The 25,822-nt window shown below is 38.0% G+C and overlaps 1 long non-coding RNA gene across 1 annotated transcript; it reads left to right on the top strand.

The window, feature by feature from the left end:
- The first annotated feature begins 1,170 nt into the window (after positions 1-1,170).
- Positions 1,171-11,921, top strand: LOC131482499 (uncharacterized). Its single transcript, XR_009247050.1, has 3 exons — positions 1,171-1,315; positions 4,452-4,510; positions 11,607-11,921. It is a non-coding gene; the product is annotated as an uncharacterized LOC131482499 (long non-coding RNA).
- The last annotated feature ends 13,901 nt before the right edge of the window (positions 11,922-25,822 follow it).

Below are 25,822 nucleotides of genomic sequence, written 5' to 3'. Positions count from 1 at the left end.
CTTTGTCCCTCACTCTGCAATTGAGGCATAATTTTATTAACTTCCCATAAATTTGTAAAACAGCATAAATGGTTGGAACCCAATCACAGTCTGTTTTGTGGCTATAGAAGTTTCCCCCATGACATTCTTATTAGTATGATTAGATGCTGATTAGATAGAACTAATACACTATTGCAGGATATTCTTATAGATATCTGGCTCAGGGTGTGAGAACACACGTAAGTTTAGTTTTCATTTTTTGGAGCAGTGTATTTTTAAATAATAATGAATGCAATATATAAGGCAATAAAACATAATATTAAAAATAGATATATTTTAAAAATGATCTTGTTATGACTTATTTTTGCCAGAATCCCAAGTACTTCAGCATCTAAATTCTTATTAATCCCTGTGATAAATATCGCTGCTTCCAGCTCAACAGCCTGCATATATGAGCATTTCAAGATTTTTGAAAAATAGAATTAAAAGGTGGTTTTACTTGAATGTAAAAAATAATCCATGCATAGTTTTACACAGTACATGTTTTGAATATCTCTCTTACTTCTTGATGCAGGAGGGCTGATTAGGGCTTTACCATAAAGAGGACTCTACTTTCATTCTAAGCCTTTTGAGAATGTGCAGAATTACGAGATGAACACAGACGATGGTTCCTAAATCCTAGTGCTCTACCTCCTTAATGCAGCAGCTTCCTCTGATTATAAGTAAATTCTGAATAAACAATTTTGGCAGTATGAATATTTTGTCTCTTGTAGAATTCTGAGAATCTTTGAATATGCTCAATGCCTGTCGTTTGCCTTCAGTAAAGAGTCATACTTTGGAGTCCTCTGAAGATGGCTATTGGAGTATTTTCAATTTACTATATAAAGAAGTATATAAACTATATTAGTAGAATATTTTTCATTAGAAGAAGTTTATCTAGACTGACCTATGCCTCATTACACCTCATTTCCTTCTAAGTCATCAATTTCATTTCTCATTATTTACATGGATATTTTTCTGCTGGTTTAGAGCATTCTCTGTTTTTTTTCAGCTGTTTGGCGGAGTAATTCACTCTGGTTTGTAAACCTAGACGTATAATGGTCATTTATTGGATAAATGAACTAAAGAACAAACTTTTTTATGCTAAACTGAAGTTTTCTAACAAAAAAGGGGTGCTGTATTTTCCAGCCTCCTTTGAAGCTATGATATACATGTGACAGAGTTCTAGCAAGCAAGCATGTTGTCTATTATTGCAAACTGAGTCCCTGAATATGTCTCATACATACTTCTTGGTGCCTTGTCCTGTCTAGCTGCCTGGGAAACCTCCGTCCCCACTGTGAGTCATGTGGGCACATAGGTTCTGTACCCATTTGTTTCCTTGTCCCATTGATTATAATATTACTCTTGCCCTTGTTTCATGAGTGAGAAACAAACTCATGTTAAGTCACAGTACTCTTGAATCTATTTTTACTCTTGTATAACTAGGCTACCCTCATGAAGAGGGCATTCATTCAACTTGAGTGAATTATTTCTCTTCATTAATTCACACCAAATTAAGAATGAATATCTAGGGTTGCATCTGTCTGTGGATTTATCCAATATCAATCAGTCATTTACTGTTTCTCTATTCCTGGCCATATGTTTAAGATATCACCATGCAAAGGAATCCATGTATTCTACCTTCATGGGCCATAAAGATGATGAAAAGATAGAAAATAGTGTATCAAAAATAAACAGTAAAATAGAAATATTTTGGGCCCGGCGGCGTGGCCTAGCGGCTAAAGTCCTCGCCTTGAACGTGCTGGGATCCCATGTGGGCGCTGGTTCTAATCCCGGCAGCTCCACTTCCCATCCAGCTCCCTGCTTGTGGCCTGCGAAAGCAGTCGAGGACGGCCCAAAGTTTTGGGACCCTGCGCCTGCGTGGGAGACCCGGAAGAGGTTCCTGGTTCCCAGCTTCGGATCGGCGCAGCACCAGCCCGTAACAGGTCACTTGGGGAAGTGAATCATCGGACAGAAGATCTTCCTCTCTGTCTCTCCTCCTCTCTGTATATCTGGCTTTGCAATAAAAATTAATAAATAAATCTTAAAATAGAACTATTTTAAAGCTGTGACAGATGGCTTGATGGAAATAAGCAGCACCTGTGGATATAAGAGAAGAGGTTTGCATCTAGAGGATTTCAGACGGATAGAGGCTCATGAAAGATCACCTTGAAATGATGGCATTTTGGAAGGCGAAAACATTCGTTGATGGGTAGAGTTGATTTAAAATCACTTCAGACAGAGGGAGCTACATGCAAAGGTTGTAGAATGGGAAATAGCATGATAAGTCAAGCATCAAAAAAAGCCACCTATCACAAGGGTTGGGAGATGTTTTGTGTTGAACAATGTTGAACTCTAAAGCACTTGTCAGTTCACTCTTGGCACTACAGTTCTCTGTGAATCTACTCTTGGAATAATTGAAAACAGGGATACATCCAATATGCTGTTTGTTTGTTCCAGTTATGTGTTCCACACAGAAAATACTGGCTGGCCGGGGGTTTGGACTGGAGTCCAAAGCCAAAGTGGTTCAATGTTTTTATTCTGTTTTCAAAACAAAACAAAAAGTAAGGGTTATCTGGGTTACTAAAGAAAGATTATAAGGCAAAGAAAGAATTCTATTTAATGAAAAAAATAGTTTCACTCATTTTACCTACCTTATATGTATTTGCTTACCCAACTATAACTACATAGATATAGTTGTAGATAAACTGTTGTTTGAATATAATGGATGTATGTTTTGTAATTTTTTTGTATGTTCCAATGAGTTCTCATTTCTATAGCATCCATTTCAATGATTTTTTAACAACCATGTCCAACCTCAGGCTAGCGTAATTGCTGCTGTGACAAATTTTCTTGCTAGTAGCTACTTGTGTAGTTAGCTCCATAGACTCTTATTAGCTTATGCACATGCTTTACCCAAAGAGATCTTCCTTGAATGGCATGAGTCAAGGGCACTTAGTATAAAAGCCATGGGATATCATTGAACAGCTTCATGTAGAGGCAAAGGCAACCTTCCATCTTGGAAATAGTCCTCAGGCTTCTTTCAATTAATCAATCTTAGCCACTCACAAGGACAACTTGAAAACATTCAGCAGGTTGCTGGGAAAATTATGGCTACTGAGTCAGCTTTGTGGATTCATTGCCTCAGGGTTAGGTAACCACTGTTTGACCTCAAAATGAAATCACTGTGTGTAAATAGAACTGCTACATGCCCTCTATAAATGATTTCTCAGTATTATTACACTGCCAGTGGCTTATTTCTTGGAGTTAAAGCCACACAAACCCATGAAATATCTCCCACATGTATGACACTCCAGAAAAGTGTAACAGGCTTTACTCATGTTTAAAACAATGGCACACTGACATCAGTTTTAAGAAGGTAAATTAGTTTTGCTTCATGAATCATCAGAAAACTTAGGACTCTACGTCAAATGTGAGAAAATATGATGCAAACATTTAGCCCAATAGAGCATATGACTAAAGTCAGTTGCCATCGTGGTGTTGGATGTTGTTATGAACTGCTAAAAATTTGTGTTAGAAACTGGTTGTTGGAAGTTCAAATTACTCCAATCAGTAGGGGTTTATAGAGGGCAGAATATGGCTAACTTCTAACTTAGTAAATGTTGCTAAAGTAGAATGACAATGGGATAGATAAGATTTCACAGACACACGAAGAAAAGATTTTAAGGCAAGGTTTAAAGAGTATCTACATTTTTTATAAGAAGCAAGAGTGTCTTTTTCCCATCCCCTCCCTAAAGAACAAATTTGGTGAAAAATTTCAAAGCAGGCAAAAATATGAAAAGAAGGAAAATCTGTTTTTTTTCAAGTAGACTTCCCATTGTCCTAATTTTGCCACATTTATTTTATCTTGTGTATTTTTTCCCTTGGCTAAAGCATTTGAAAGTAAGTTGTGCATCTCCCAACACTTGATCTCTTAGTACTTTGGTGTGCATTTTCCAAGACAGGAGAACAATATTATTTTGCCTAAGTATATATATTTTTTTAAAAAACAAAATATCTAATGCATAATTCATCTTTAAAATTGTCCAATTGTCACGAGATTATTTTTCATAGTATTTCAAGGAGTGGGAATCAGGTAACAAATGTAGACGAGTATTTGGTTACTACCGGAGTCATAGCTTGAACCCCAGGTGATCCTTAGGTTTTCAGGCTGATTTTCCACACATGGAAAGATGGTACTTCATCAATATTTAAATGAACCATTCTAGGTGGTAAGCAAATCCTCTAATTGAACTCTCACTTGATAGGACCTTTTAGAAAAATTAAGCAGAAGATTAAAGCAATTACTCAAATGCTTCACTTTTTTAAAAGAAAAAATAGCATGTTAATTTTCTGATAATTGGGGGGGGGAGGGTAGGAGAGGGATGATCTGTTTTCATTAATTACCTGCCTGATTGTTTTCGTTCTCCAAGCTGCATTGTCGCTGATGATCTACAGTCAGCACTGTATTGGGAATACAGGTGGCCCATAGGTAAATATTGTTTTTTACTTTCTGTGGTTAATTTGAAATAGTTAGCAACATAGAGACCTATTTCTTTTCTTGTCCTGCCTTTTCGGTGTAGCACATAGATCACATCTCCTTGGAAATAATTAGATTAAGTTATAATGCACCACAGCTGCTGACTTATTAGCCAAATGCTCACCAAATGGGATCTCTCATTAGGACTCATGAACAGGTAATCTTTTTTGATAAATGAACGTATAATTTTTGCATTCATTTATATGATACACAGATATCTCCTTTTATATTGATTTCTAATGTCTTGGCACAGAGGATGGTATATTTGATCTTCCCTTTTAAAGAATGTAAAATCATTACTGATACTTGATTAAGCTCTTTTTCAAAATGGCCCAGGATCTCCTAGGGATTGGCTCCTGTGGATTGGAATATTTCATGCACTGAGAATCATTTTTTTTTCCTAGTTTCAACTTCAACAGAATGTAACATCTTCTGGAGAATAGTTTGACAATTAAGCAAGTTTGACAGCTGTTTATCCATATAAAAACAGTTCTAATGTCTCATTTAACCAAAATTGTTGTATGTAAGTTAAGCTTATATTACAGATGAATCTGTTGATGTATTCTCTGAATCTGAGCCAGATTGTTTGAAGATCCAAACTGCTCCCTGATAGATTTACGCGTGTTGGAGGGTACATTCTTTTCTTGATGAACTGAGAAAATTTCAATACCTTTTCTCAGTGCCGATAGAATACCTTGTTTAGGGAAGTTAATAAATACACCTGCAGCATCTCCATTTCTTTATTAGTATTGAAACTGGAACATACATACATTGCTGGTGGCAGTGTAAATTCCATAGATGCTCAAGAAAACATCCTGGCAATGCCTTCAAAGGTTTAAAGATGAGCGTTCAAAGGTAAATGTGGTTATTATATGACCCAGAAATGCCACTCCTAGGAATATACTCAAGAGAAATGAAAACGTATATCTCCACAAAAAACCTGCATGTAAAAGTTTGAAGTAAAAATTTTCATAATAGCCCCAAATGGCAACAGCCCGAATGTCTATCAACTGATGATTAAATAAGTAAAATCTGAAACATCCAGATAAGGATGGCTTTTAGCACTAATGTCACTGGCGATAAATAGGGATGAAATAGTGCTACATGATTTATCATAGCAAAATCTTGAAAACACATGAAGTGAAAGAAGCCACTGTCGCAGAATTTTATTTTATGATCTCACTTTTAGTGCATTTCTAGAATAGACAATTCTACACATATAGAAAGTTGATTAATTGTTGCTTAGAATGTGAATGCTGGCAGGGAATTTCTGGTGGCTATTCTTTTTAAATCTCATTTCTCACAAATGTTTTGCAGTACTCTCAGAATTGCAAAGCATTAAGGATCAAACCCTCAGCACTTTAGGTTGGAGGACTTGGGGGACCTGACTACAGCCTCCTCTCCCCAGGGGAGCTTTTCACCCAGTACAGATGTGCCTTCCTTTCCAGCAGCTGTTGAGTTCCCACTGGGCCCTCCAAACTCTCCAGATCCTGTTATTTGCTGACTGAGAACTATGGTTGTCATCAGAGTGGAACATTCTCATCCTAACACTTCCCAAATCCTCCCTTTCTCAACACTTTCTTTGTTCTAGTCCCAGAACTACTGCTTTCCTTGAAGTTTTTAGTTACTCAGTTGCATTCTTAGGAGGCAGGATCTGCCCTGCCTGCATCAGTCTAAACTTTCATCAAACAACTGTTGCAATCACTCACCCTACATGTTTGGAATCAGTAAGACATTGGAGCTTAGATTTGTTTCTTGGGCTGTAGCTCCGAATAAATCCAGGTAAGATTCTTTTGTTTCCTAAATGACTTGTGCCTCAGTTTCTCTTAACAGTCACAGTTTTAGGGCCAAACGTTTTGGTATTCTGGGTTAAACTGCTGTTTGTAATACCATCATCCCAAATGGGCAACAGTTCCTGTTTTGGCTGTTCTGCTTCCAATACAGCTCTCAGCTATTGTGCCTGGAAAAGTAGTGGAACATGGCCAAGTGCTTGGGTCCTTGGAACTCACCCAAGAGACTAGATGCAGCTCCCGGCTCCTGGCTTGGCCTGGTGCAGACCTAGCTTTGAGGCCATTTGGGGAGAATACCAGCAGATGAACCATCATTCTATATATGTCTTTCCCTCTTTCTGTGATGTATCTTTTAAAACAAAGATAAACACATCTTTCTGGAAAAGAAATCCAACTCCAACAACTTTAGAACAGTCTGAACTGGAAATACATCAATGCGTTAATGATAATATTTGCAGTTACGCACTTATGTATTGCCTCCAGGTGACATTAATAACTATATTTTGCTTTATATATTTTAGCATCCACTAACTCAATAATTCATATAAATAAAGAGATAATGCTTTTGTATATCCAATTAGGAAAAAATACACTGAAGACATTTGAATGAATACAAGTTAAATCTAAATTAAAAATGCACCATTCAACACCTAATTTATTGCTTATAATGTATGTGACAGATTTTAATGATATTGCTATCCTCTTAGTAGATATATTAACAACTAGTAAGTCAGAGAAAGAAACTATGACTTCCAGAAAATTCTTTGAGGAGATGGCCATGTCTGGTTGCTCTTTGTGTCCTTGGCCATAGGCTAGCCCTTGGAGCAGGATGTCGGTGAGGACACCCTGTGGCCTGGTGTCATGGCCTCTGACTCAGCTGTAAAGGTGAGCCTAGTACAAATGGCAGCACAGTTTCAGAAACACCTGGGATGATACCGGATATGCAGCAGGGATCAGCCTAACGAAGAGCAGAAGCAAAAGGCAGAGACTACTACGGTGACTAAACAAACAAAAAAAAGGTTTCGGAAATTTTCATAACTCCTTTAGCAAGGAAGCACATTTCACATGATAAAGGTCCAGGGTACACATCTGGAGAAAACAGTGAAGTGACATGAAGGTAACGACCAGGAATACATTTTCCCAGCTATATGTAAGAAAATGGAAGCAAAGTGCCAAAAGCATGGTGTGTGAAGCCAGCCAGCGCTGGGCAACATCAGCCTCCAAAGGAGTCAATGCATTCCAAGAGGGAAACACAAGCGGATCGCCTAGCTGTTGCCTGAGACTGGGAGCTTCTCTCAGAAGTTCTGACTTAGGGTAGCTACGTTAGTCTTTCTAATTTTTATCAATTTAATTAGAAGTTCAAAACCTTGGACATAGATTGATCTAAATGACAGAATGTCCTAAAGAAGTAGAAGGGTTTTAGAATCATCTTGACCCAGCAATATTTGGTCAAGAATTGTATTTGTCAGCTTACATTATTATATGTGTGCGTGTATACTTGCTTTTGTTATTGTTTAATGGACTTTTTCTTCAAGTACGCTTGTTAAGAGACTATAATCTTAAAGAAATTTAAATTAAACATATGAAACATTTATGTTTCACCATCTGTATAAAGTTGAGCTTCTTGCTCCATTTTTGGAGTGTGAAGCAATCTAATTTGAAAAAACTCTCTTTAGAGTCAGCTGCGGGATGCTGAGAGTAGATTTGTCTGTCTGGGACAACAGTCCCATCAGTCATTGGGACTCCAGTATTATTTTTGTTGACCTGATGAAAAGTTCTTGGTAGAGAAATTTTGGCAGTTTTGTAGTGCCATCTGCTGGGTTGTTGATGTTGAGTTAAATGTCAAAAAGTCTTGCTTGATAGAAATATTTGTTATTTTATATTTATGAAAATAGTGTACATATATTAGTTTCAGGTTTTATGTATTAGGATATAATAGTTCCATCCAAACTTAAATTATATGCTATTGCATTAAACAGACAATTTTTAATTAGCTATCAAATACATTAAAATTATCCAAACATTTTATGTTCACTTTTTGGTTGAAAAAAAATTGAAATTACCAAGCCTAATTTAGGATTCCATTACACATCTTTCTCATTAATCAAAATTTTAAATATGCTATTCAGAAGTGAGTTGATGTGCTATAAAGTGTACAAGTTCTAGCAACAAGAATGTAATGTCTCACAAAATTACTCAGTTTGGGAAGTATTTGATTTACAAGAAATAAGTATTTTAGGGAAATAATCCAGCATATTTGAACACAACATTCACAATGGTAATTTGGTAACATTTTGTTCTTTCTTAGTTTCAGAAACAAGATTCCAGTTTCTTTCCTGCCATTACTAAGTAAAATTCCTTTTTAAACTATCTTTGTTGTCTCGTGTAACCTAAAGTGTTATGTGTGTGCTACCAGTATCTATTGAGATGCTGTGGAGTACTAATTGGGTGGAAGACACTTTTATCAAGGAAGTTAGTGTGCAAGCACAGAGACAACACAGAACGATGTGGACAGCGAGAGTTTATTGACAAGACCTTATCAACACTTGGAGTATTGCAACAGTGGAATGCGTTGTGAGATACACACATCTTTTTAATAAACATATTCAAACAGTAGTTGGATGATCAGGATGATGATGATTCAAGGAAACTAGTATGATTGCTTAATTTGTACGAAGGACTATTCCCATTACTTTCCATGAATTGCATCATTAATCCTGTCCACGAACATTTGAGTTGGAACACCAGCTTTCCAATTTTACGGAATGTAGAAACTAAAAAAAGGTACAATTGGTTGGACTCCAGCAGTTTTCTCTCGATTGTTCTTTTTCCTATTTGTAGCTGAATATAGGATATCTGGAAACTCTCTGTACTATCTTGCACCTGTAAAATTAGCTGAGAATAAAGTTATTTTCAAGTACAAAAAGAAAATCTGGAAAATTTAGAAGAATAGTAATATTCCTTTTTTGTCTTTAAACAAGCATGTTGAAGAAATGGTAGTTGAGAATAATGTTATGTAAAAGGAGGGCTTTGCGCTGAAAATTTTAGTGGAGGAACTCTAAGGCTAGATCATGCATAAGCACTGTAGAGTTGCTAAATATTTGGCGGTACAGCGGAAGCAAAACAGTGCAGCGATTATAGAATCAAGTCAGTGTAAAAATTTTAAGCTCTGTTGCCAGCCTCATCTCCCCCCCCATTATTTTTTGCATTTCTTAAATTTGTGTTTAATTGATCTTTTCCATCTCTAATGCTTTCAAGAGACTCTTCTAGGATCTTCTAGGATTTCATTTCTCTCTGACTTTGCTCCAGAACTTCTATTAACTTCTACATCCCCTATAGAATTACTTTGCATTCTGAGACGAACAACACCTGCTGGCATGAATGAGGGGAGAAAGGCACCCTCCTTCACTGCTGGTGGGAGTGTAGGTTAGTACAACCACTCTGGAAATCAGCATGGAGAGTGCTTGGAGAATTGCAAATAAACTTGCCATATGATGCAGCTATCCCACTCCTAGGAATATACCCAGCAGGAGTGAAATCTGCATATGAGAAGGGGATCTGTAATCCTGTATTTGCAGCAGCACAATCCACAATAGCAAAGACATGGAAACAAACCAGATGTGCGTCCAAAGAAGAATGGTTGAAGAAACTGTGGTACAGCTACTCCATGGAATATTATTCAGCTATTAAGAAGAGTGAAATGATGCTATTTACAACTAGGTAGTCCCAACTAGAGACCATTATGCTCAGCGAAGTGAGTCAATCACAAAAAAACAAATACCATATGTTCTCTCTTATATAAGGAAACCATCATGGAAAGTGTAACTTCAATAATCCGATCCATACTGGTTTTTTTTGTTGTTGTTAGTTTGGCTATATCCCATGTGTTTTGATGTTTTTTACTTCAGTTTTGTTTATTCCAAATAACTTCTTTTTTCTTGTTGAATTGATCACTGGCTCATGGATTACATGGTGGCATCATTTTTCCCAAGAGACTTTTGTGTTTCCTTTTTGTCACTCAGTGTTGGTTACTCAGTGGCTTGTTTTTTCATGGTGCTGTAATTTGTTGTTGATGTTGTTGTTGTGGCTGTTCTAACTCATATCAGTTTTTGACTTTGTTTCCTGGCTTCTCAATTACGGAAATGTATAATGATGGAGTACTGGGATCTATCATATACTGATGTTTGGGTACAATGGAACATGCATCCCTGCATCCAGACGAAAGATGGATTCCCAATGAAACTGATGGACATGTAGACAAAGGGATGCTGGACTGTCTGATATTGTCTGTACCAACAATGTCGGGGTGCACTTAAATAAGAGACTGATAGAACTATGATTTCTTATGAAGGACTACACCATTGTTGTAAAATTGGGGAAAAGCTGTCAGGGGGTGGGAGTTTGGGGGGAATCCTAGCCTATACGAAATTGTACCACATAATTCAAAATTCAAAATAAAAAAAAAAGAATTACTTTGAATTTTGGGGCCCACAGATCAACTGCAGACAAATCTCTCCTGGGAAGCACATTCATGGTACAAATTCTTGGATCCAGCCTCAGACCTATAGACTCAAAACCTCTGAATATGAGCAGGTAAATTTCGCTAACTGCCTCCCTTCTATTCCAAAAAACCCAATAGGGCTAACTACTCAGATCTACAGGCTTCAGATTGAGAATATGCACTTGACTTCTTTTTTTCCCTAAGATTTATTTATTTATTTATTTATTTATTTATTTATTTATTTATTTGAAAGTCAGATATACAGAGAGGAGGAGGGACAGAGAAGATCTTCCATCTGCCAGTTCCCTCCCCAGGAACCCACAGTGCCTGGAGCTGAGTTGATCCAAAGCTAGGAGCCAGGAACATTTCCTGTGGTCCTTCTTCTGGGTCTCCAACATGAAAGCAGGGTCCCGAGGTTTTGGGCTGTCTTCCACTGCTTTCCCAGCCCACAAGCAGGCAGCTGGATGGGAAGCCAGGCTACCGGGATTAGAACCAGCACCCATATGGGATCCCGGCACGTGCAAGGCGAGGACTTTAGCCTTTAGGCTGTTGCACCAGGCCCTGCACTTGATTTCTAAGGTCCTCTTGGTTGGTCTCTGTGTTCTTTCCTTCAGTGAGCCTGCAATAGTGTGTATTGTCTTCAAAAAAGCTAAGAAACTGGTTTCAGAAATAATTGTGCTGTATCACAATGCATGTTTTCGTGCTCAGTAATTTTACTCTAGCCACCGAAGATACTTTTCCCACTAATTTCTTTCAGGTTATGACTGCAGAAATGAAGAGGAGAAAGGCAAGAGAAGTCAGTATGCTATGAGAAGATTTCCCACCAAGCAAGTGGTAAAAGGATTTACAAAACAAATTCTTTGTGTTATGCAATATAAATATTTTTTTCTCATCCAAGCTTATATTTTCAATGAAATGGATAGTATACGATGAAACAGAACCAAAGGGTTTTAAGCTAAAAATAACAATTTTCAAGATTCAAGTCAACTTGGATTTCAATATCAGAAAGATAATCTCCCTGGTCCTCCATCCACAACATCCCAGTGTGTGCAGCTCAAGAGCACACACAAAGGCAGGGAATCTGAATCCCTGAGAAGAAAGGTGGTAGCAGGGAGTCCAAGATCACAGGATTCAGTAACAGAAGCTGATAAGGATGCACGTCTGAGCAAGGCATGCGTGAGTGGTCTCGGGGGAAGTCAAGGCTGAGGGCAAGCAGCAGAGGATCAGTATTAATCTCTCTGAAGCAGCACTATTGAGGTCCAACGGAATGGAAGACAGCTGATCAAAGAAGAGTTTTATCTGCTTTTCACCTTGTGCCCCCCAAAGGACCCATTCTCAGTAATTCTGGCTGGAACACAACCTGGGGTGGAAATATGCCAATCAGAGGCAACAAATCCCCACTGTGGATCTCAGCTGGCCTTTAAAATCCATCACTCAGGTAACGACAGAAACAGAATTGTACCTATCATCAATTGCTTGACAGAATCTGGATTTTGAAACTTATTACACTTATATTTAGCTGCACTGGATTTACAAATCTTCACCCATTGGCTTATTCTCCAAACGTTTGCAACAGTCAGGCTTGGGCAAGGAAAGAATTGGGTGTTGGGAACTCAATTCATGACTCTTATGTAAGTTACATGGACTCAAGTATTTCAATCATTATCTACTGCCTTCCAAATGTATTAACAGAAAGCTGGATTGAAAGTAGACTAGAAAATGTTTGAAACAGGTATTAAAAATAGAATGCAGGCATCTCCAGGCATGACTTAGCTGTGGCACCATGGCATCTGTACCTATTTTTTAATTTTATTAGTCAAAAAATTTTTGTCACACATATTTTTCACAAAAATACTAGTTTATGTCTTGAGAAAATCTTTATTTTTCTCCTCCTTCTGAAAAAGATAATATAATTCCATGCTCTATAGGGAATCTTGACTTGAAAAAGATTACTTCGGATGATTCCAAAAGCACCACTTGTGTTTGCTCACACAGTCACTGGGCTGTCACACCAACACGTGCACAGTCCATCTTCTCAGCTAAAATGTGGAAAGAGACCACAGATTGGCCCCCGCTCATGATTAGCCAAGGGTGAAATAGTGTTTGCTCCTCAGTGGAAAATTTCTACTTCCCAGGCTTGGCATTTGGAGGCCTAAGACAAGAACATTTATTTCACAGCGGTGAGCACTTAATTTTTAAGACTGTGTTTTTCTCATGTTGGTTTGTCATTGGATAGGTCCCCAGTCTCATTTGAAAGCATTTCTGCAGAAAGAAAAAAATGTATGATCTTGGCAGAGCAGAGACTAATACATCACTGTGTTTTAGTCTGTGTCTGCAATGTCCCCTACGTGAGCCATTTCTGCAGTTTTTCAGCTAACAGTGACTACTCCTTGCTCTAAATTTTCATGAATATCTATTTGCATTTCTCATATCACTTTGCACATTCTAGTTACATTACACTATGTTAGTATTCGTAGGTAGAGTGTATTGTCTAAATCTAATTAACACTTGGACTCTGAGTGCACAGACACATGGATTTGAATCTTTGTTCAAATACTTATGGGTCATGTGACTTTAGTTCTGTCTCCCGTTTCACTTGTGTAACAGGAATAAGGAATATCATTTGGCCTGCAGGAAAACTGTGAGAATGATTGAAAGTTGTGTATCTAATGCAGAGTTATTTCTCAATACACATTTATGTTAATTACCATTGTTTCACTAATTTCTGATGTTTTAAAAACAATACCAATATTAGTGGGTATTTTGAAGTTCATCATTTCTGTTTGAAGGCAGAGAGACACAGTATTCCTCATCTTCCGATTCAGCCCTCCAGTGCTTGCAACAGCTGAGCATGGCCAGGCCAGAAGCCAAGATGGCTCTTTCACATCCACCATCACCTGCTACCTGCCAGAGTAATGAAATAGAAGGAAAGAAGGCTTGGAAATGGAGCTGCAATTTGAACCTCTCTCTTCTATGGGATGTGGCTACTCCAACCGCTGTCTTATCTGCTGCCCCAAACATTTTCCCCTTGAAGGCAAAACTCCTTTTTACTAAAATCATTAGTAGTGTAGCTTCCATTGGCATCATGTCTTAAATAAAAACAAACTAATTTTGAATAGGTGTAAAGATGATCAGCCTGTGAGATAATGAAACATGAAATACGCATAGAAGGTAAAGCTCACGTTAGAACCTTGGAAGAATTTGTTTCATATTTGGTTGTGTTGTAATTTCACTGTGGACATCATGTATTATTTAAATCAAAATGGTTGAGAGGTATGAATTCCCCCATATTCTTGTAAGAGAACAATTTGAATAATTTGTTCAAGATCACACCTTCATTAATAGGTGGAATTGGACTACAAGCCAAATACTTGTTTTACAATCCTTTGCAATCAATCACTTTGCTTCTGTATTTATTGGCACATTTTGCTCTAGGAAGAACTGCTTTTCTAGGTCACAGGCTTTCTGCTCACCTTTTGCAAGTCCTCATCTTCAGTCTGAAGGATGCTGCCTTGCGCAGGGTCCAACATGGTCAGTCAGACCACTCAAGGCCTCATTTGGATGCAGCACGCCTAATCCAATCAATTGTGTGCTTAATAGGCCATTAAAATGGCTGACAATACTGCCCCAGGATACTGTGGAAGATTCACTGGGCACACACAGGGGCTGCTTTTGTGCTTCATACAAAGAATATTGTCTGGGGAGGCAAGAAAGAATAATAACCGTCCAACTCTCTATTCCAGAACTTCCTCTTTGTTTCCTTTTGGCTTTTGCTAAGTTTAGCTACGGACATAAGGGATTTTTTTTGAAATAGTATTTAGATCTAGGCTATGCTTCAAGTGATCTCTATATGAAATGAAAAAGTGTTTAACATTCTTATGCACACTGCCTAAGTACTTTATTAGATATGCTATACAGCAAATATTTTGAGAGATATCTGAATTGTTAAGAACATGATGACTGTATTATGTTATAATTCTTCATTAAGAATTGGAGGTACGTATGATGGCTTTAATTGGCTAATCCTCCACCTCCAAGCACTGAGATCATATACTGCTGCTGGTTTGTGTCTCGGCTGCTCCACTTCCCATCTAGCTCCCTGCTTGTGGCCCGGGAAAGCAATGGAGTGTGCCCCAAAGCCATGGGACCCTCCACCTGTGTGGGAGACCTGGAAGAAGTTCCTGGCACCTGGTTTCAGATTGTCTCAGCTCCAGACATTGTGGCCACTTGGAAAGTACACCAGATGATGGAAGACTCTTTTCTCTGTCTCTCCTTCTCTATGTAAGTTTGCTTTCCCATTAAAAATAAGTAAATATTTATTTAAAAAACAAAGGCACAATCACATCCATATTTAGGTAGATATACTATGTGAGGGGATCTCCAATGAATTGATGGAAATTGTGTATTATCTTTTAATTTCATTTTCCATTAACTTTTTGAAGTGCCATCTTATATCCCATGTCAGAACTCTGAGCTGTAAAAATTCGTAGATAACATGCGGAAGTGTTTCAATTTCCATACAGAATAAAAACAGTAAACCAAGTCAACAACAAACTGGAAAAAATATTTTCAACAAATGTTTAACTTCTAATTTTTTTGTTTTTACATATAATGAGTACTTAACAATGATTTTTCCTTTCTTTAAAGACTTATTCTAGTTATCAAAGGAGCAAGTTGAGAGAGAGAGAGAGAGAGGCAACATGCACAAAGAAAGAAACAGAGGTCTTCGCTCTGCTGGTTTAAATCCCCAAATGCCATAATGCCAGGATCAGTCCAGACTGAAGTCTGTATCCAGGAGCTACTTCTGGGTCTCCTACATGGTACAGCAGTCCAAACACTTGAACTATCATCTGCTGCTTTTCTGGTCACATTAGCAGGGAGCTACATTGGAAATGGAAAAGTTGGAACTCAAAGTGATACCCATTGGGATGTGGGTGCCACAGACGGTGTTCTAGCCTAATGGGTCACAGTGCTGCTCTGAGTACTTATAATTTAAAAAGACATAGGCATTCCAAAAAGAGGGATGGACAAAAGAAAACTCAAAGACATCAATATAATAGAAGGAGAAGCACTAATGATTAGCCATGTAAAACCTGTCATAAAATGAGGTATAATTATTAGGTTTGGATAAATTTTTGAAAATAATTTTAGAAGAGGTACTGATAATTAATGTGAATGGTTCACTATATAAAGGCCCATGCTTATTAGAGATCAGAGTACAGTTCTACTGTCCTTGCTCATTGCACCTGGAGACCTGAGACCTCTCCTTTCTACCTATGCTTTCCCACCTTACAGCTATTCCTGAGGACCTGGGCATGAGTCCTAGTGAACCTACAGCAGAGGCCCCAGGGATTTCAAAAGGAAATCTTTATTTTGGGGCATTGAAGAAATTCAGGGAGGATGTCTCTCCCTTCAAAATCTTCCCAGAGGCCAGCACCATAGCTCAACAGATTAATCTTCTATTTTCACATTGGCATCCCATATGGGAGCCAGTTTGTGTCCCGGATGCTGTGCCTCCCATCCAGATCCCTGACTGTGGCCCGGGAAAGCAGCAAAAGACGGCCCACGTCCTTGGACCTCTGCACTCATGTGGAAGACACGGAAGAAGCTCCTGGTTCATGGTTTTGGATCATCTCAGCTCTGACTGCTGTGGCCATTTGAGGAGGGAAATAGCAGATGCAAGATTTTTCTGTCTCTCCTCTCTCTATAAATCTGCTTTTCTAAGAAAAAATTTAAAAGAAACTTAAAAAAACTACAATTTTCCCCAAAGTCAGTAAGTTAATATTTTATATAAAAATATTTCAAGGAAAATGTGAAATTGAGTGTTTCCAATGACAACACTATGAATTACCAGTTGAGTTACTCTGGGCAAGCACTAAGTTTCAGTCTTCTGATTTTCTCATCATTCTTTTAACCGAGACATATACACATCATTATCCGTAAGGTCCAAGCAGGCAAAGCCCATTTGATGACTCACATCTATGCAGTGTGCAGCAGAGGTTACAGACAGTGAGACAGGCAACAGACTCAGAGAAACAGCAAATGCAGTGATACTTGGCTCTGCTTGTTGAATGATTCCTTGAGACAAGGTAAAATTTAATTCTGGCACCAGGAGGGGCAATTGTCCACCTACTTGCTGGAATTAAAGGAAACTATATTGAGGCAAGAGAAAGAGAAGGAGGCCACCATCAGAGCTTGGGGAAACTGGGAAAGCTCCTCAACAGGAAGATATTATCACCTGATAACAGCTTTCAGTGGAACAACACTATCTTCCAAATGGGAAATGAGGGGAGACCCAACACCTGGATCAAGAGAGGGTGGATTTAAGTAGATGAATTGAGTATCACCTGTGTTACAAGAGAATATATATCCCAAACACAATATTTAAAGAAAAAAAATCAAGCAAGCAGATGAAAAATAAGTCCCTTGGTCTGCTTTATATTTGTGAATGTGCAATCTCATGGAAGTGGTTTTTACTAGAAAATGATAGGTTAATAAGAGATTTGAATTTTCAGATTGACTGTGTACTGCTTTCATAGTCGGAAAAACCAATAGGGCTCTAATCTCATGGTTTATACTTATGGCAGTATGATCGATTCTAAACTTTATTTTAATAAACCGAAGGAAATGTGCCTTTCCTTTTGTGTGCTTCTTCATTTTTCTTCTGCTGATCGAAACTAATATGATTTTGTTATGCACTAATGGAGATAGATTTTATATAAAATCTCCTGGACAGATATTGCTTCTTGTCTTTAATTCTAGCATAAACCTGGGACAAAGGGCAAGAGAAAAGCCAGAGGGATGGGATAGAGCTTTGTATCAAACTTGTAGGCCTATGGTGATCTAAAATGCATGAATCACCTCCTTTGTTCCAAATTCAGTCTATGATTGAATTGAAATCCAACCTAATATTGTACAGATCAGCTGTGCAGTCATTGTTCTACATGACTGTATCTGAAGTGTTCTCTGTAGTGAAACCTAAGACCAACGGGCTTCAAAAGACATTCATGAATTATAAAAATGCAGAACAGCTGAAAGTGCCATGGAATATCAAAGCAGACTTAGAAGAAAATTACCATTTCCTAAGGCAGGGGTCACCAATCATCATGCCCTTCTGTCCTGGGAGGTGGCCACTTCCAGGGCAGAGCCCAGCAGTCATAGAAATTTATGGTCTAAGTCTTTCCACTTGAAAATAATGCTTAGCTTTAAATCAAGGACTTGTAATCCTAAACCATTTTCATCATTATTGCCTACCTACTGAGTGATAGAGAGTCATCTGTGAAAAAACTAGGGTGACATCTAAAGTTTTTCTAAGTAGGTCACACTTGTGAATTTCCCAATCTTTTCCCATTCTCTGCCTCCCTGGCTGGACTCTTTGAATTAATAGCCCCAGGATACTAGGTAGTACATCTAGATAGGTGTATATTACTGTGTTATTTTGAGAAACTGAATGGCACTATCCAGTGACAATGCTTTACGACACAAAGAAATCTTTGAAAAGCCAGGTTAGAAGAAATTAAACCAACCAGTAGATGTCTCTGTGGTGCTTCAGTTTGGTTGGATTCTTGCATGATTAGCCACAGATGTCTGTGGGTTCTGAAATTCAATGACACAAAACTTGTATCTTTTATTTTGAGGAAAGGGACCAAAGTACCATAGTATACCACAATTTTTAAACATCCATTTTCTGTATTTTCTGAAAATAAACAGACAATAAACCTGTAATTCTGATCTTATTTTTTTACGTGTTTTTCTTGTAAAGGTAAGTAAGTATAAAACACATAACAGATTTTAGTATTAATCATATTAGTAAAATGTGGATCTTAGAGTGTGGATATAGAGGAGAAAAATGACCCCAAATGAAAATATATTGTTTCCTGCTAACTTGTTCCAATCATATTTTTCTAGACAATTAGATGGTAACTGGTTTTAAAGAAGAAATATTTATCTACTTAAGAAGCAGAAAGAGAGAGGAGAGAGGAGTAAGTGAAACACACAGAAAAAGAGTATGTGAGACAGAGCACTCCCATTCATTGGTTCACAACCCAATTGTGAAGATCACAACTGCCAAGACTGCCCAGGCTGAACCCAGGAGCCCAGAATACAATTGAGGTTCCTAGTGCAGGTGGCAGGAATCCAGTTACTTGAGTCATCAGGTGCTACCTGCTAGAATATGCATTAGCAGGAATCTGAGTTTGGGAGTAGAGTAGCATCTTTAACCTAGGTACTCTGATATGGGATGTGAGTATATTAACTATGAGGCCAAATAACTACTTCAAAATGCTTGAATATCAGGGGAAGTGGCACCGTAGAAAGAAGCAGTAAAAGGAACACCGCTAAAGGATTTTTCATCAAGAGTATAGTCAAATACAGAAGTTCTGGACAACCAGGTCCTCGGGGTTTCCCCTCATGCTTACCTGGGGGAGGGGGGTGGCGGGAATAAGCACTAATATGAAACAAAGAACGATATTGTTCATTAAGAAATTCTACCAATGTGCTGCTTTGCATGTAATACTTACTTACAAACTATAAGAAAAGGCATTTTATTCACGTTTGTCAACTCTGTGAGCTTTTGGCTTATTTCTCTGGACAATCAAAAATTTAAATCTGTCCCCACTAGTCAAGAAATCATTCTTTTCTTTGGTTGAACAGCATGTGTTGAACATTATTCCACCCTTTTCCTGCAAAGCACACATCTCCAGGTGTTTCGGGATATGGAGAAAATTTGGATGACATCCACTCCATGCTTCCAAAGAACAAATGGTTTATTGGAGGAAACAGACATTTAACAAGTCTTTAAATGCGAATAGAAAAAAAAACACTGGAAGAGTTACACAAAAAATTATGGGAACACAAATTAATGACTAACCTGGGAGTAAGATTTACAGTTGGGAAAAAGCATGAGATCAGAGGAAGCAAGAATGAATAAAAATATTCACACACGGAGAAGGAGAGGAGAAAGAGTATCTATTGGATTTTAAGAAGGCTTTATAAAAACTTACATTTCATGATTAGTGGGATTGAATAGAGCACCCAGAAATAGATCTAGACAAAAATTCTCAACATATATATATATTTTAACAAAGGTGCATACATAATTTCATAGTGCTACAGCAATAGCTATCCCTAGAAGTTTTAAATGAACTTTGATTTAGATGTATGCATTATATAAAATTAATGCAAAGTAGATAATAGAATTAAATACAAAATGCCAAACAATAAAATCTTAAGAAAAATAGAGGAAGTGTTTTGGATGCATGGCTAAGTAGGGTTTTTTTTTTTGGTATTATATAAACATTATGATCCAAAAGAGAAAACTGATAAACTGGAACTCAACAAAAAGTTTTTAAGTTTTCCTGTGAATGCTCATATGAGAAGACAGGTGTAGATTTAAAGGGAATATTTGTAAGCCATCTAGACAAATAAAAGGCAATATGTAGAATAGGTAAAACAAAATTCTCAAAATTCAGCAAAATTCCCAAACAATGTATTGAAAAAATAGACTAAAAATGTGAAAAGAGAGTTTACTGACAAGGATAAATTCATGAAAACTTAGCATATAAAAAGATACTCAGCATCACTCACTATTAGGAGATGCCATTAAAACCATAATAAGCAACAATACACCCTCTGTGAGGACAGCTAACATTATCAGGGACAAAACTTCATGTTAGCATAGATAGGGAGAAACTGGATCAATCAAGGATAGTCAGTGGGAAGTCAAAATTATAGTTTTGAAAACAGTTTAGAAAGTTGCTTAAAAGCTAAACATACCCTGTGAAACATAAGAGCAATCCTAACCATACATCACAGAAAAATGAAAGCATGTGTTTATAAAAACACCTGCAAAGTCTCCTGGCAGTGTCGTGTGTAATAAGAAAATACTAGAACCTGTCCAGATGCTCTTCATTGAGGTAGTTGTTAAAGAGCAGTACAAAATGCTTCTCAGCAGTAGGAAGAAAATCACAGACAAATCACACTCGGAATGTTTCTCCAGAGAATTATACTGAGCAAAAGCCATATTCTTATTTAAAAGTTCTCTGACTTTCAGCTTCATGTTTCCATTTTTTGAGGCATTTAAAATTACTGGGACTGGCAATGAAAGTTGTTTCCGATGACCACAGCATCCAATCTGGGCATGGTTTGAATCTTGGCTGCGCCACTTCCAATGCCGCTACCTGCCAATGGCCTGGGAGAGCCATGGGGAATAGTCCGGGTGTTTGGCCTCTACCACCTATGTGGGAGGCATGGATTAAGTTCATGGCTCCTGGCTTTAGCCTGGCTCAGCACTGACAATTATGGGCACTTGGAGAGTGAAACAATGGAGGGAAGACTCTCTAACTCTTACTTTCAAATAAATAAATAAATCTTAAAACACATTTGAAATTAATAAATTGTGTAGAGAAAACAAAGTCAATAATATGTCGCTAAGCAATAACACACTGTTCGAGTTTCAGCTGCTCCACTTCCAATCCAACTCCCTGCTAATGTATTTGGGAAGGCAGCGTAGGATGATCCAAGCATGTGTGTCCTCTTGTGCGTGTTGAAGACCAGGCTGGGCTTCTTGGTTCCCAGCTTCATGCTGGCCCTGCCCAATTTGTAGCAGACATTTGGGAATGAACCAGTGACTGCAAAATTTCTGTCTCATTCTGTCGCTTTCTTTCTGTTGATCTTTCAAATACATAAATGAACCTTTAAAAATGAAACCAGAATCCTAAGAACATTTGTGTTGCACGAAGATTTTTCACTCAATATATGCCAAACATCCTCCTTTTGTTACATCTGTTAGTCACTGGAATTAATAATGTTGCAGTTACAGTATGAATGGAGGCATACCTTTGTCATCCATCCCCCCCCATATCAGTAGTGTTCACATTTACAAACATAGGATACAGTTCCAATTTTATAATCAAAGTATTCCAAGTTTGGCTGTGCCAGAACTGCCATTCTAGATATTTGTGTGTTTTTTTTTAAAGATTTATTCATTTTATTACAGCCAGATATACAGAGAGGAGGAGAGACAGAGAGGAAGATCTTCTGTCCGATGATTCACTCCCCAAATGAGCCTCAACGGGCCGATGCGTGCCGATCCGATGCCGGGAACCAGGAACCTCTTCCAGGTCTCCCATGCGGGTGCAGGGTCCCAATGCATTGGGCCGTCCTCAACTGTTTTCCCAGGCCACAAGCAGGGAGCTGGATGGGAAGTGGAGCTGCCGGGATTAGAACCGGCGCCCATATGGGATCCCGGGGCTTTCAAGGCGAGGACTTTAGCTGCTAGGCCACACCGCCGGGCCCTAGATATTTGTGTTTTGCCTCACCCCAAAGGCAATGCATTTTAATGCAGGGGAGGCTCCACCTTATTTTTCCTTCTTTGAGAGTTTTTATTTATTTGAAAGGCAGAGTTAGAGAGAGAAAGAATAAGAAAAAGAGAGGCAGAGAGAGAGAAAATAAGAAAAAGAGAGAGGTAGAGGGAGAAAGAGGTCTTTCATTTGGTGATTTATTCTTTAAATGGCTGCAATGGTTGGGGCTGGACCATGCAAAAGTCAGGAGTATGGAGCCTGAAGCTTGTTTCATGCCTCCCTTGTGAGTGCAGGTACTCAGTGCGCTGGGGCCATCTTTTATTGCTTTCCAAGACATTAGCAGGAAGCTGGTTGGAAGTGGAACAGTGGACACTCTAACCAGCACTTGAAGAGGAAGCCAGAGTCGAATCAGTACCCACAGAGAATGCCAGAATCACAGGCATTTGCCAGAATGTTGGTTTCTTCCATCCTCTAAAAAAACACTAACTCAACAGACACCCCCACATTCTGTGTCCACAGATTTGTTTAGATTAAAAGATAAAACAAGTTAATGTTACCTTTTTATTATGAGAAACTGCATATATTCCAAAGTCAGCTGATTATGAACCGTCGTGGAGCAATCAGCCAGCTTCAAGGATACTTCTGACAATGACTTTAGCAGGTGTTTGTGATGTTTTTTCTTCTTCCCACATGGATTCTGCTTTCCCCCAATTCAGATCACATCCAGTATGAATGCTGGGCGTGGAGTAAGCAGCTGCAACAGGCAGATATGAAAACAGATGACTGACTTTCACCTGCCCTGGAGGTTCAGTTATTGTGGATAAAGGAAGATACTCTCTGCCATTTTGCTTTTTGTTACCTGTTTCATGTTGGTATCAGGGGGAAGTGACTAAATGCTTTAATGTCATTGAAGAAAAGAGAAACTTGTGAAATCAATAAAAGTAGTGCTTAGAGGGATATTGAAATTACAGATTGTGAAAAAGTACATTAATTTCAAGTATTTTTAAGTGAAAATAAATTTATCTTTTCATTATATTTTCTGCAAAACTTATACCATAATGTATCTGCAAATATATTTAAAAAGAAGAAATATTTCAATATAAACAAGCTAATTTCTACCTTAAGAAACTGGAAGGGCAGTAGGTATTTGGCCTGTGGACACTTGGGGTGTCCACATGCCATATTGGAGTGCCTGTATTCATATTTCAGCTCCACGTTTGATTCCAGCTACCTGCTAAATGTCACTCAGGGAGATAGTAGATGATGGCTCAAGGACTGGGTCCATCTCACCCATGTGAAGATATGGAAAGAGTTCCTGGCTGCCAACTTTGGCCTTGCTTACTCAAATCCTGGCTGTGGTAGACATCTACAAGGTAAACCAGTAGATGCATGGAAAATACTCCCCATTTTCTCTCTGCTGCTGCTCTCTCTGCCTTTAAAATAAAATTAAAGTAAATAAGATTGCTCTTTGAAAACTGAACACAATTGACCATTAGTAAGCTATATTGAACAAGTAAAAAAAGACCAAAATATTACTTCACGTCATAAGCATGAAAAAGATCAACTCAAATGACACAGAATACTCAAATGCGACATACACATCCTGAGAAAGGCTCATAACACTGACCCAAGATAAAATATAAAAACCTAAATGCAGAAAATGAGTTAGTAAGAAAATATATCCCATAAGGATAAGCTCAAGACCAGAGAGCTTCAATAATTCTACCAAACATTTAAAGAGAATTGATATCAATGTTTCACAAATTATCCTCTAAAATAGGACTGACACATATTAAAACATTTAATGAAGTCAATATTCTAATAACAACACTGCACAAAGACATACACACACACACACCCCACTTGTGCATGCAAATACACATTCGTGAAAATCAGTATCCCTTTTAGACATGGAAGAAAAAATTCTGAATGACAAACTAACAACCCAACAAACCTCATTTACGATGCATTATACACAATGTCCAATGAGATTTATCCCAGTAGCACAAGGCTAGTTGTACCTACAAAGATCAAATAATGAACCATTTTATATTATTATAACAAAGAGAAGCATAACAAAGTAAAAGCAGAAAGGTTCTTAGCAAAATTGAAGACCATTTCATAATTTTGAGGTTAGAGTGTCTTATTTTCCCCATCTGGTCCTGAGAGTCTCATCTTCCCACCCTATGAGATTCCCAGAGCTTCCTTCAGGGCTGACAAAGTCACAAGTGACTACAGATAGCACCACGATTGGCTGTGTTTCACTGGTCACCTTGGGGTATCATTTTCCAAACATAACCAATGATGGTTTCCCTTTATCCTCATTGTGATGCTTCAACCGATCCCAAATATTGCATATTCCTTTAAGGGAGTGTTCTTACAATGTATACTACAGTTGTATACCTACAAAACAGTATTGTGGTAAGTAAAAATATATTTTTAAAAAAGAATTTTTTAAGCCATAGAAATGTGTTCTGTTGAATTGATACCAAAGCAGATAAGTGAGAGGGAGATTTGCAGTCTTTCAGGAGAATTGTAAGCATTACTAAGAACTAAGTGGTCAGATCTTGGGAAAGACAGGAGCCAAGGAAGCCGTGACTGGAGCTCACTGAAACATCTCTCTAGAGCAATTCTATCCCAAAGCTCAGTTAACATTTACCACCATGTTTAGCACCTGTATTCAAACTTCAAATGGTCTACATGAGAGGTGCCAAGGGGCCATGTCAGGCTCTCATTCACCCTACGGGGCAGAAGAAGGGAAGTATAGGGAGAAAATGCTGCTAAGAAAACACCGTTTGTAATCACACCCTCTACTAATGTGATTGGGTAGTGGTCTTTCCTGAACTCGATTCCCTTTCTGAATGCCAGTTATTCGCTTAGGATGCATTTCTGGAAGTGAATTTGTTGGGTTAAGAAGTTGGGAAGTAAAATGAAGGTGTATTTTCAAAACCTGGGTACCATAACAGTTGTCCCTATAAGGCCATATCAATTAATCAAGGTTCAAAAAGTACAAAATAATCATTTCACTGTGTTTCTTTTTCCTTTTCAGGTTTTTCTGCTTTACTGTTTTGCAGATGTGATATTAATAAAAAAGATGACATAATGACTCAATCACATTGCATTCTTGAACTACGTTGAACACATCCACTGTGCTTTTTATCAATACTAGTGACTATCATGAAAAAATCAACAATTTAATAGATTTTAAGTAACATCACCTTGCTGTTTGATTCAGGGCTGGTGTTGACTAATCCAAATTGTAATGTAAGACAGTAAAACATGTAAATTTTTTAAAAGAAAATATAAGGTCTATGTTATATAATATAAGACACTTTTATACAATAATTTAAGTTTGTCTGTGTTTTGACCCATCACATAAGGTCAGTCCAAGCTGGAATTTTCCATGCAGTATCAGCATGGTGCTTAACATTTTTCAGGTTTTGGAGGATCTCAGATTTTTCATGTTGAGGATGCTCAACCTTTAAATTATGCATGAGCCTGAGATTGTATCAGAGCCTGAAATGAACCGTACAGTTAAACCAGTGTTTTTCAAATGGGCATTCCACAGTAAGGGAATGTAAATTTGAGAAGTATTAACTGTCCTACAGTGATAATAATGTTATTCTCTTTAATGAGACAGGAGGAAAATCAGAGAAGGCATCAAAACACAAGG

This window comes from Ochotona princeps, chromosome 18, assembly GCF_030435755.1.
Source record: "Ochotona princeps isolate mOchPri1 chromosome 18, mOchPri1.hap1, whole genome shotgun sequence".
NCBI classification, from domain to species: domain Eukaryota; kingdom Metazoa; phylum Chordata; class Mammalia; order Lagomorpha; family Ochotonidae; genus Ochotona; species Ochotona princeps.
This window is presented reverse-complemented; position numbering and strand designations above follow the sequence as displayed.